Source organism: Lemur catta, chromosome 6 (genome assembly GCF_020740605.2).
Source record: "Lemur catta isolate mLemCat1 chromosome 6, mLemCat1.pri, whole genome shotgun sequence".
In the NCBI taxonomy this organism is placed as follows: domain Eukaryota; kingdom Metazoa; phylum Chordata; class Mammalia; order Primates; family Lemuridae; genus Lemur; species Lemur catta.
In genome coordinates, this window is record NC_059133.1 from 17284630 (window position 1) to 17297009 (window position 12380).

The 12380-nt window shown below is 39.5% G+C and overlaps 1 protein-coding gene across 1 annotated transcript in view; it reads left to right on the plus strand.

Moving 5' to 3' along the window:
* Positions 1–12380, plus strand: part of NT5DC3 (5'-nucleotidase domain containing 3) — a 56532-nt gene that overhangs the window by 1128 nt on the left and 43024 nt on the right. The window lies entirely within an intron of this gene.

The following is a 12380-nucleotide window of genomic DNA, read 5'->3' on the forward strand; positions in this document are numbered from 1 at the left end:
TACTGATTTCTTTTTTCGTTGTTGGAGGTGGCACATAGAGATAGGGAGAGAATATTTGGTGAGAGAGAACATTTTGTCTGATCACATTTTCCATCTTTTGACTAGAAGTCAGTTTCATGAAATAAACAAATTGGAGTAATTTTCAGAGGGAACTTAAAATGGCCAGCAATGCAGAATTCTATGCAATAGCTGCCTATTTTCTTAGTTTCCCTTTGCCAAGAGTTTAATTTCTTTGGCTTTTGAAGCTGTTGTGTGGTATGGTGGAGAGAAGACTGGCTTTGGAGGCACTGGGAACTGCAGATCTTGAGAGATGAACCAAATTGTAAAAGATTATCTAGCCCAGATTTTGGGCAGGCAAGATTTTTTTTAATTGAAATTTTTATTGAGATAATTGTATATGTACATGCAGTTGTAAGAACTAATACAGGGAGATCGGCATATCCGTTACCCAGTTCGTTCCAATGCTACATTTTGCAAAACAATAGTAGAGCATCACAACCAGTGCAGATTGATACAATCAGAGCCTCCTAGTTTTATTGTGCTCCTGTGTGTGCATGCATATAGTTCTGCACAGTTTTACCACACGTAGGTTTGTGTGTCCACCATCACAGTCAAAGTACTGAACAGTCCATCACAGGGATGCCTCATATTGTCTTTATAACCACACCCACCTGTCTCCTGATACTTTCTCTGCTTTCCCATCTCTGGAGCGTTATCTGTTCTCCATTTCTAAAATTTTGTCATTTCAAAAGATGTTATATAGACACAATCATACAGTATGTAACCTGTTGGGATTGGCTTTTTTCACTGAATATAATTCCCTGGAGTTTTATCCAAGTTGGTGCACATATTGTATCAATAGTGCTTTCCTTCCTTTTTGCTGAGTAATATTCCATGGTATGCATGTACCACAGTTTAACCATCTGTTTAACCACATTGAACCATTTACCCATAGTTCACTTTCAAAGAACATCTGGGATGCACCCGGTCTTTGCTTATTACAAATAAAGCTGCTCTAAACATTTGTGTCCAGGTTTTTGTGTGAACATATATTTTCATTGCCCAAGAGTACTGTCGCTGGGTTCAATGGTAATTTCATGCTTAGTTTTACAAGAAACTGCAGGCAAAATTTTTGCCATTCCAGTTTCATGGTCCAGGTTTGCAGCTTGTTGCCTGTGAGGACTGGGAAGGTTATGAAGCTTGAGTTTCTTCATCTGTAAAATCGGCATGTACCAGCATCAGTAGTACCAGCATCATGGGGTTTTGGTGAAGAATAGATGAGTCCATTTATGAAAGGTGTTTAGAACAGTGCCTGGTGCCTGAGGTGGCTAAAGTGTCTGGTGATAAAGATCAACATTGGACCAGAGTTTGGGCTTTAGTGTGGGACAGACTGGGGGGTATTACTGAGTTACTTTCCTCTCTGACCTTAGTTTCCTCAGTCATAGTATGGGGATAATGTGGAGATTTTTAGCACAGGATTGGCACCCAGCAGATGCCCAGTAGATAGTAGCTGTTATTAATAGTTATTGAATAACTGTCACTCTTAGACACATACTTAGTAAAAAATGGAGATGGATTATTTAGCTCTTGGATCTGGGTCTCCTGCTTAGGGCAGTGCCATAACTAGCTGTGTGGCCTGGAACAAGTCGCCTAATCCCTTTTGGCTGTGGTTTCTCTCTGTGTAAAATGAGGCCACTGCACTAAATAATGGCTAAGTCTTTTTAAGTGTTGTAAGTAAGTATTCAAGTGTTACAGGTGCAGGATTCAGTGCACCCTATGTCCTCCTCATGCCCCCAGCACAGATGCACATGGTCCCTGTCACCCTGAAATGTGAGGACTTCAATCAGACTTTTCCTTCTTTGCCCATTCTGTGTCTGCACCATTCCTAGCCCCTCTTGCTGAAGTCTGTATGAATGTGTGTGCCCAACGTCTGTCTGTTCATTCAACATGTACTTATTTAAGTACCCAGCTGTGGGTTTGAAGGCTGCTGATTCACAGGTGGATGAGTCTGACAGGGAGGGGCCCACAGCTGCTGAGGACCAGCCTGTGCCAAGCAGTAGACCAGTGTTGCATGGATGGGGAGTCTGGCAAAGAGATAAGTGACAGTCCACCTTGAGGGGGATAAACAGTGGACCCCAGGGGCTCTGACATCAGAGCACATACCTGCTCAGAGATGCAGGAAATGCTTTGCCAAGGCTGCCGGCTGAGCTGTGTCTGGTAGGAAGGAGAGGTCAGAAGAAATACTGATATTCACCTAAAAATATAGATCCTTTTCCCCCCCAAGTTGGAAGAGGACAAAAGAATTTTATTTTCTCTCTTTCTTTCTAACCATTTGATCTCTTTTCTTAATCCACACAATCTGTTCCGGTATCTTCCCTTTCTAAGGGCTCCCAGAGTGAAATCTGCACAGGGAAGGGATGCTTTTATTCTTTGTTTTACCCTTTCTCTCCCATCCTTTTTTTTTTTCCCATTTTAATTAAAACATTAAAAAAATATTTTTTTAGATCAATTTTAGATTTACTGGGAAATCTTATAGTTTCTATAAACCTATCACCCCTCCCCTGTTGTTAACCTCTCACATTACTGTGGTATATTTGTCACAACTTTTGAGTCAATATTGATATGGTATCCATAGTTTACTCAAATTTCCTTAGTTTTTACCTAATGTCCTTTTTCTGTTCCAGGATGCCACTCAGGACAGCACAGTACACATTTAGCCGTCATATCTCCATAGGCTCCTTTAGGCTCTAACAGTTTCTCAGACTTTTCTGTTTTTGATGACCGTGTCAGTCTTGAGGGGTACTGGTCACATACTTTGTAGCATGTCCCCCAGTTGAAATGTTTACCTGTTTTTTAACTTGAGACTTTTGGAAGTATAATGTTTATGTATCCTGTTTCAAACTCAGCTCAAAAAAGAAAAAATTGTTTGTATTTTTAAGAAAAGAAATGATTGGTTTATAACCTCTAGCAAAAATGTTAGATGCTGTAATTTTCCCCTAGAGCAGTGGTTCTCAACAGGAATTAGAGGGGGCAGTTTGGAGTGTTGGCAGCGTCTGGAGACCTGAAGACCTTTTTGTCACAGCTGGGGGAGACAGGTGCTGTTGGCCTTTAGTGAGTAGAGGCTGGGGATGCTGCTGAACGTCCTACAGTGCACAGAACAATATTCCGTAACAAAGAATTACATGGCCCCTAATGTCAATAGTACCAAGGTCGAGAAACCTTGTCCTAAATTGAATTCTAAGAACCCGTTGTGTGATATTGATTTTAAGGGCTGGATATATTTGTATGATCTTTTTGTTGTGCTGTGTGTGTCGTCTTTGAACTCAATCCCTGGCCTTCCAGATGTGCTCATCGGAGACTTGGCCTATCCTGTTAGGTGCAGAAGGGAAGCATTCCTGCTCCTCCAAGAGGGGTTCTCCAGCCTTCTATTTGGATAGTCTAGTGGATTGCTTTTTCTTTAGAATTAATCTCTGAGCCTGGTCTATTTAGAATGTTTAGCTGCTTGGCTGGGGCTGTCAACTGTTACATATTAAGTTGTAGAAAGAAGTACAGGGATTAGTGTGAAGTGGTAGAAACTTTTATAGGGTGTTGAAGGGTTTATTCAAAGTTCTGGGTGGAGAGCACTTAATCAAAAATGATGTACTGTATTTAGTCAGGACTGTATATAGCATTATGATGTAAGTTTAACATGTATAAGATAGGCATAAGACACAAGGATAATAATCATATATGTAATATTAAGATAATAAATATCAGTAAGCATAAGTTCCTCAAGGAACTGCAGTGGGTTAGAGCCTCTTGAGACAACCTTCAAATTAGACCAATATTTCTCAGATTGTGTTCCACAATCTTCTGAGAGGTGTGGTTGAAGAACTATAGAAAATATATATTAAAGAAGCCTCTTTATAGCTGGGCTTTTCAGAGCTAGTGAATTAGAGCCTTTAAAATGCATAAATCTCCAAGAGGGAGGAAGTAGGTTTAGTGCTTCTCAGATTTGACTGTGGAGCCTCTTTTTTTGAGGCAATAACTCTATCTTGAGATTCTAAAGCATATACTTGGGAAGTTCTAATAATATGTCTAACAAGAATGTATGTTAATACTGAAAGATTCTTAATTGTACAACCAGATGCGCTTTTTCTATGCAACAGGGATGTAGAATAATAGAGTCAGGGACCATCTGAGAATCTGGAGAAAGCTGTGTATTCTGTCTGTAGAAACATTTTTCCCATTACACATACCACTTGCACACACACAAACTATTTTGTGTGTAAATTCAGGGGGTTCCTGGAGCATCTCAATCTCTTCTGGTGACCCAGTGCACATTTACTTGCTCCATTATCCTTTAAGAAAGGGTGAAGGATTGAGATGTGATGGGATGCTTATGGAGGCAGAGCTCAGCATGGGGACTGTTTTCTAGATTTAAATTTGTACCTGAGATTGAGAAACCTGCCTGGAATAATAATATATTTTGGGCCTGAATTTTGCTGCTTAGTGTTAAGGTTTTCTGTAACTACTGTGGGGGTGGCTGCGTGATCTACCAGGTGGAATCTAGAATTCATTTTCCTCTTTCATTAGGGTGTAAATCTCCGATATGGTAAAGAGGAAGTGAAAGGAGATAAAATGTAAAAAGGAGATTACATGATAATTTTGTTGCCAGCCTTTGAAGGCAAGTAGAATTAAAAAAAAAAAAAATTTAGTAGTTCTCAAACTTGGTGGCACATCAGAATCACCTGGGAATCTTGTTTAAAAGTGGAGATTCCGGGGCCCTAACCCTGGAGATTCTGATTTGTAAAGTATGGAGGGAGGGTCCAGGAATTTGTACTTTTACAGGCTGGGTTTGGAAACCAATCCTTTATTGAACTATTAAAGACACGTAGAAACAGATATCTTGTATCCTTCAAAAGTTCTTTCGGACTTTGGCTTCCAGCAATCTGGCAGACTAGATAGTTAGTCTAAAAATCTTTTTGTACAGAATACTCACATGCTGAAATAAAATACAGAGGACCTTCTTTGGAATTCACAACAGAACTCTGAGAAATTGGAGACATCCTAAGGATTAATAATGAAGAGGAAGGTGAAACCAGAGTGGTGACCAGCCCTGAAGGTGCTAGTGTCCTGGCAGCATTTGTTGGTCTTAGATTGGCTGTGCCAGCTAGAAGGGAAGAGTAGGTTTTGGACACACACATGCATGTTTTGTGTTCCTTCCCTGCATGGAGAAAATAGGGAAGCTTGTTTGTCTTGGCCTTTGCTCTAGCTATTTTTTCTGTGTGTGTTGGGGGTAGTTTGTGGAAATCTCCTGTGATCTTGCAATCACAGGCTAGTCCTTACCTGAGTTTGGGTTTGAATTTATTCTGCTTGTGTGGTCTGGTGATCCCAAGCTGAGAAATTAACTGAAAATGTGTGGTAGTGACCTGGGACTCCTGGTAGAAGCAAATGCAAACTCTCCCTGGATGAATAGACCTTAAACCCCGGCCTTCCAGGACTCTCAAGATTAGATCAACCAGATGTGAGCTCACAACCCAAAATTAAAAAAATACACTTAAGCCACCATAAGTGAGAACCAGCAGAATCAGCAAACAGAATAATTAGTATGAATAGGACTTTAGATATTGGAATTATTAGGTAAAGAATATTCGTAGTGGCATCTGAGAATGTTTAACACGTTAACTGCCATGTGAATTGTGTTTAACTCATGCTAGTTTTGAGCCTGGGGCCTCATGAAGCATATATAACTCGCGTTTCTTCACCCTGGGAGCCGCATGAACTGCTTTTCAAGTTGCATATAACTCACGCACAGAAAACAATAAAATATGAGTTTTTCAATAAATTAGAAAGGATTGTTTTTGAAGTTTTTATTCTATTTTTGTAATAAAACACTGTGGCCTCAAGGAAAAAATTTTTTTCTATACTGTGGCTGTCAGTGTGTTAAAACTTTTGGAGAAATAAAAGATGTTGAAAATGTGAGCAAGGATTATGATCCTATTGAAATGATCAGGCAGATTTTAAAAGGAACCAAATAGAAATTCTAGAAATTAAAATTTTAATTCTTAAAATTAAAAATTCAGACCCAGAGACTGTGGAACAAGCATATCTGGGTTCAAATCCTAACTTCATTACTTAGAAGCTATGTGACCTTGGGCAGATGACTTCTATGTGCCTCACTTTCCTCATATGTGAAAGGGGGATAATAATTATACCTATCTTCTAAGACTGGTAGGTTTAAATGAATTAATACATGTCAAGTTCTTACAATAGGGCCTGACACATAGTAAGCCCCATGTAAATATCAACTGTGATTATTGATGTTATTATCACTACCACAAAGGAATGGGAGACTGATAGACTTTAGAACAGTGATAGTGGAAGCTTGAAGACAGTAGAATCACTTCTAAGTGCTGGGAGAAAAATGTGAATTTAGAATTGTATACCCAGCTAAATCGTCATTTAAGAATGAGAGTAAAGACATTTTTAGATAAAAACCAAGAGCTTACCACCAAAACAACTCACTAAAGGAATTTCTAAAGGATATCTATCTATCTATCTATCTATCTATCTGAGGGGGAAAAAAAAAGATTTCCAAGGGAAATCTAAGATGCAAGCGAAAATGGAGAACAAAGAAATTGGTAGAGGTGTGAATAAATCTAAACAAATACGGACAATGTAGAAATCAGTCTAAAATCCGCAGGAGAGAAGGTAAAAGAAACAGAAAATGCAAGAAATAGCATAAAATACGATGGGGGAAATAATTCCAAATATACCAACAATCATGATAAACTCAGATTAAAAGACAGATCGTCAGATCAGATATAAAAAACACAGTCCAGCTGGATGCAGTTTATAAGAGACACATCCCAAAACCAAGATATAGAAAGGTTGAGGTTATAGAAAAGGATATCTTGGGTAAATGCTAACCAAAGAAAATTGGCAGATTATGAATATCAGACAAATATTGAAATGGTATTAAAAGGAAATACTTTTAACTGAAGGAAAGTTTGCAAACTACAATTCATGGGCCAATTCTAGCATGATGTCTGTTTGTATATTAAATTTTATTGGAACACAACCACACCCATTGTTTCCATTTGGAGGCAGGGGTGCTCCTTTTGTGGTATGACATCAGAGTTGAGCAGTTGCAGCAGAGACTGTATGCACAACACCAAATATTTATGAACCAGCCCTTCATAGAAAATGTGTGTTGACTCCTGAATCAGAACTACGTGTTTATACCAACATCTGGACTCTCACAAGAAAAATGTCAAGGGAAAAAAAAATAAGCAAGTTGCAGACATTTGCAAACACATAAAAATACTATAGAGTACTTGTAGGGATACACGTGTAAGTGGTAAAAGTCTAAAGAAATGCAGGAGAGTGCTAAGCACCAAAATCAGGGTTGTGGTTATGTTGGAGGTGGGAGGAGCACACAGGTGAGGGCTGAAGGTTTTATTTCCCACCTGGATGGTGGGGTGTGGGCGTTCTTTATATTACCTTCTTATTTTTCTTTATGTCTTAAAAATGGGGTAATGCATTCTTTAAAAGTCATCTTTTGTTTAGGTGTATGATGTTGATGATGCTGTGGCCATATAAAAATAGTAAAAAGGTTTAAGGGAGAAACATGCCAAATAGTAATTTTCACATTTTCAGGCAGGAAAGAAATGCCTAGGACAGGAAAACCTTAGACTGGCAAGTGCAGAGGCCTCTGGAGGTCCTGGAATCCAGTTCTCTGCTGGGAGAAGGAATCCCTTTTTCCATAGCCCTTGTGAGTGGCCATCTGGCATGTGCCTGAGTTTGTCGTGTGATCACAAGGCTGCCCATTTTATTTTGGATGGCTGAGTCACAGAGAGTAATTCTGATTCCCCTTCCATATGATGCTGCTTAAACGTGGAGATGGCAATCATGCACCGTCCCTTTGACTTCATTTTAGAAGCTCATCTTTGTTTTCACTCTGGTTTGTCAGTATCCCTTTGAAAGTGACCCATTCGTTCCTGGCCACAGGATGCTACCTGTGGTCTAACTGGTTGAAAGTGGAGGGAAGCAACTGGCTCTTGCATGACGAGCACCCGACTCCTGTTAGAACACCTTAAGAGTTCAGTGTGGGGTTGATTCAGGTTCAGTTTGTGGTCAGCTAAATCCTGACTTTGTCCTTCCTATATTGACAGGATATATTTTAGAGAAGGAAAAGAGAGAAAAATATTTTTTTAAAAACTTCTTTATAAAGAAGTGCTTAGAAGAAAATGATAGCATTTTATTTTTATTTTATTTTTTAAAGTTAATTACTACATGTTATAGTTAAGACAGTGCAGAGAGAAGCTGATTGATTAGGCTGGGTTTTGTAGAACATTTCTATACTTTAATGAGTTAGTCCTTAACTTTGAGTAACTTATCTTTTTCACTTTACAGGGTTTTGAGGAACTGTTTCATGCTAAGTAAATTGATGAGCTATTGATATATAAACCTGAATATAATTTTAATTTGTATGTAGAGATGTAAATCTCCAGATAGATTGGAATATTTCTTTTGTTCTCATTTGAACAAGAAAATCTACTTGAGAAACACCACTAATATCAGAATATTAACCATAGCTATGGTAGCAATTTTCAAACTTTTTGCCCTCAGAACTGTTTTATACACTTAAAATTATTGAAGGTCCTAGAGTTTTTATGTATAGATGATATTGATAATGACTATATTAGAAATTAAAACCAAGAGGTTTTTAAGATATATATTTATTGATTCATTTAAAGTAATCATCTCCTTTACCTGTTAACATAAGTGGCATACTTTTTATGAAAAATATTTTCTAAAATAAGTTTAGAAGAAGGTTATGGTTTCAGATTTTTGCAGATTTCTGTGATCTCTGGGTTCAGAGAAGACAGATGGATTCTCAGATCTGATTCTGCATTCAGGCTCTTGCAATATCAGACAGACATCACATAGCCTCTGGCAAACTCCACGGTACATTTTTGAGAGAACAAGAGTGAAAAAGGCAGATCTGTATTAAATTCTTATTGTTCCAGTAACAAAATACCCCAAATTCAGTGGCTTAAAGGGACCAACACAATTTATTGTCTTTATAGTTGTGGAAGTCAAAAGTCTGAAGTAGGTCTCACTGTTCTAGAATCAGGGTGTGGGCAGGATGGCATTCTTTTCTGGAGGCTCTGGTGGAAAATGTTTTCTTGCTCTTTCTGGTTTCTAGAGACTTCCTACATTCCTCCCATTTTCAAAGTCAGCAGTGGCTTTCTGAGGCTTTCTTGCATCTCAACTCTCTGACACTGAATCTTCCGCTTTCGTTTTCCACACGTAAGGACCATGGTGATTACATTGGGCCCACCAGGATAATCCTGGAAAATCGCCTCATTTTACAGTCAGTTGATAAACAGCCTTAAACCATCTGCAGCCTTAACTCCCGCTTGCCAAGTAAGGTAACGTATTCACAGGTCCTAGGGATAAGGACACGGATATCTTTGGAGAGCCATTATTCTGCCTACCTTGCCTTAGTGTTATTATGAGAATAATTTTGACCTCAAAGATCCCCTGAAGCAGGGGAGATTTCCAAGATTATGCTGATAACTACCGATTAGGAGAAATTAGTGGAATGGATGAACAGAAAAAAGAAGGGACTGACGTTTATGAAGCATCTATGTGCCAAGCACTGTGCCAAGCATTTGACCTACACTGTATTGTTTAATGGATGTGGACTTTGAGGCAGTTACTTTACTTCTCAGCCTCATTTTCCTCATCTGCAAATCAGAGATGGCAGTAATTACCTCATGGGGTTCTTGTGACATTAATGGAGACGATGAATGAGAAATGCCCAAGGCATGGCATGTGGAAAGCATTGGTATTTATTCCTTTTCTATTTCCTCTGTACTCTAATAAAATAGTCTTGATAATGCTTAGTATTTGATCTTTTGATATGGCTCAATTTTCTAAGAGGTTTTTCCCTTGAAGCTCAGTGTACTTTTGAGCAATTATGTTTGCTTTTTATTAAATGACTTATCTTTTTTTTTGTTTTTGGAGACAGTCTCACTCTGTTGCCCCAGTTAGTGTGCAGTGGTATCATCATAGCTCACTGCAACCTCAGACTCCTGAACTCAAGCAGTGGTTCCCAGCCTTTTTGGCACCAGGGACTGGTTTCATGGAAGACAATTTTTCCACTGCTGGGGCGGGGGATGGTTTTGGGATGATTCAAGTGCATTACATTTGTTGTGCAATGAAACCTTTCTGCTAATGATAATCTGTATTTGCAGCCACTCACCACCTCAGCTCCACCTCAGATCATCAGGCATTAGATTCTCATAAGGAGCGCGCAACCTACATCCCTCCCACGCGCAGTTTATAGTAGAGTCTAATGCTGCCGCTGATCTGACAGGAGGTGGAGCTTATGCAGTGATGCAAGTGATGGGGAATGGTTGTAAATACAGATGAAGCTTCTCTTGCTGGCCCTCCGCTCACCTCCTGCTGTGCGGCCTGGTTCCTAACAGGCCATGGACAAGTACCATTCCCACGCCTGGGGCTGAGGACTGCAGGGCTCAAGCGATCCTCCTGCCTCAGCCTCCCTAGTAGCTGGGATTATAGGCGCACGCCATCACGCCTGGCTAACTTTTTTTCTATTTTTTTGTAGAGACAGGGTCTTGCTCTTGCTTAGGCTGGTGTCGAATTCCTGAGCTCAAGTGATCCTCCCCCCTCAGCCTCCCAGAGTGCTAGGATTACAGGTGTGAGCCACAGCACCTGGCCTAAATGATTTATCTTAAGATTAGGCTGTCATTAAACCATTACTATATTTAGTTTTATGTCAAATGTAGTTGTATGTAGTTTTATTTTTGGAACTTTAGGAAGTGTGATGAATTTCTATGTAGTAGTCAGAATTACAGATAATACACGGTAATAAGAGGTATAATTTTAATTTTTGGTGGGAGTAACATAAATGTCATGTGCATTATTAATTAGTCAGATGAGTAATTTTATTTGTCATGGATTGCCTTTCCCTGGAGACGATGCAAAATACGTAAACTAATAGAAAAATGAAAGTTTCTTTTTAGATTATTAGATGTAATAAAAATACCTGTTGAATTGTCTCTTCCCCTGGGGGCATGCCTGGCCCTTTGTTAAGGAGACTGCTCTGTCTCCTCCTGGGGTCAGCGAGAGATTTGTTGGTCTCCCCACGGCCCGTGCTATTGCTCTGTTTTGATGAACCCTGTATGGTGCCCTGTGCAGTGCCTGGCACATAGTAGGTGTGGTAGGTGCTTATTGAAAAAATTCCTAGAAGGCTAGTAAGCAGGAAAACCAGTTTGCAAAAATGCTGCATGCTGTATGATCCCATTTATATGGCACTCTAGAAAACGCGATTGAATCTGACCAGAAGATCAGTAGTGTCATGGGCAAGGGTGGAGGGAGGGTGGGCTGGAATTTAAAGGGGTGTGAGGAAGCGTTTGGGGGTGTTAGATTCGCTCATTATCTTTATTGTGACAATAGCTTCACAGATGTCTCTAGTATATGTCAACCTCATTGAGCTGTATATTTTTTGTGCGATTTATTGCACATCATTTGCAGCTCAATAAAGCTATAGAAACAGGGAAGTAAAGGAAGGATTCTGGTTTAGCTCGAGGCCTGTACCCACCCCAGAAGGTGGGGCCCCAGGAGTGGCCCAGTGTGAGTCAGGTGTTCTGCTGCGGCTGGAGGGGCAGGTCCTGGAAGAACCTGGAATTTGTTGTTCAGAGATGGGGAAGCATCATTTCTTATACAAAGGTTGCAGTGTGCTAGGCAGATAACCCCATCAATGTTCACCTTCATTGTGAAAAAGATACCTCCTTGGACACTTTGTTTCATCTCAGTATCTATCATTGGACTATTTTCAGAAGTAAAAATGACCAAAAACCCAGTGGTTATTGGAGATACTGGAGAAAACAATTTCTGGCTAAAAATAGTTGTATTTAAATCTGTAAGGTCTAATAGTATCACACTCTTATGAATTGTCTGTTTCTGAGCCTTGGCCTTCAAAGTCTCACTTTCTACTCAACTCTGTTTCTCTTACTGTAACTGATTATTAGCAGAATGGATATTAAGTGGACACAACCATATCAAATGACATTTGTTGGCACTAAACATAACATATCAAAACATAAGCAAATGTGAAATTGCATTATGGTCAAATTGTCCCCTAACGTATCGTTTAGAACAAATCCACATTTTCCAGACAACCATTAATAGCAGAACCAACTATACTGCCTGTGCCTAGCCTGGGTGGCACATGGCGAAAGATGCTAAGAGAAAATTACCTGAAGTAGGATTGTCTTTTTCTTGTTCTCTTCACTGGTAATTACAGATATGAAGTTTTAAATGTTTCAAATTTGGGTGGGACTTTGAGTTTACTTATAGTGTAT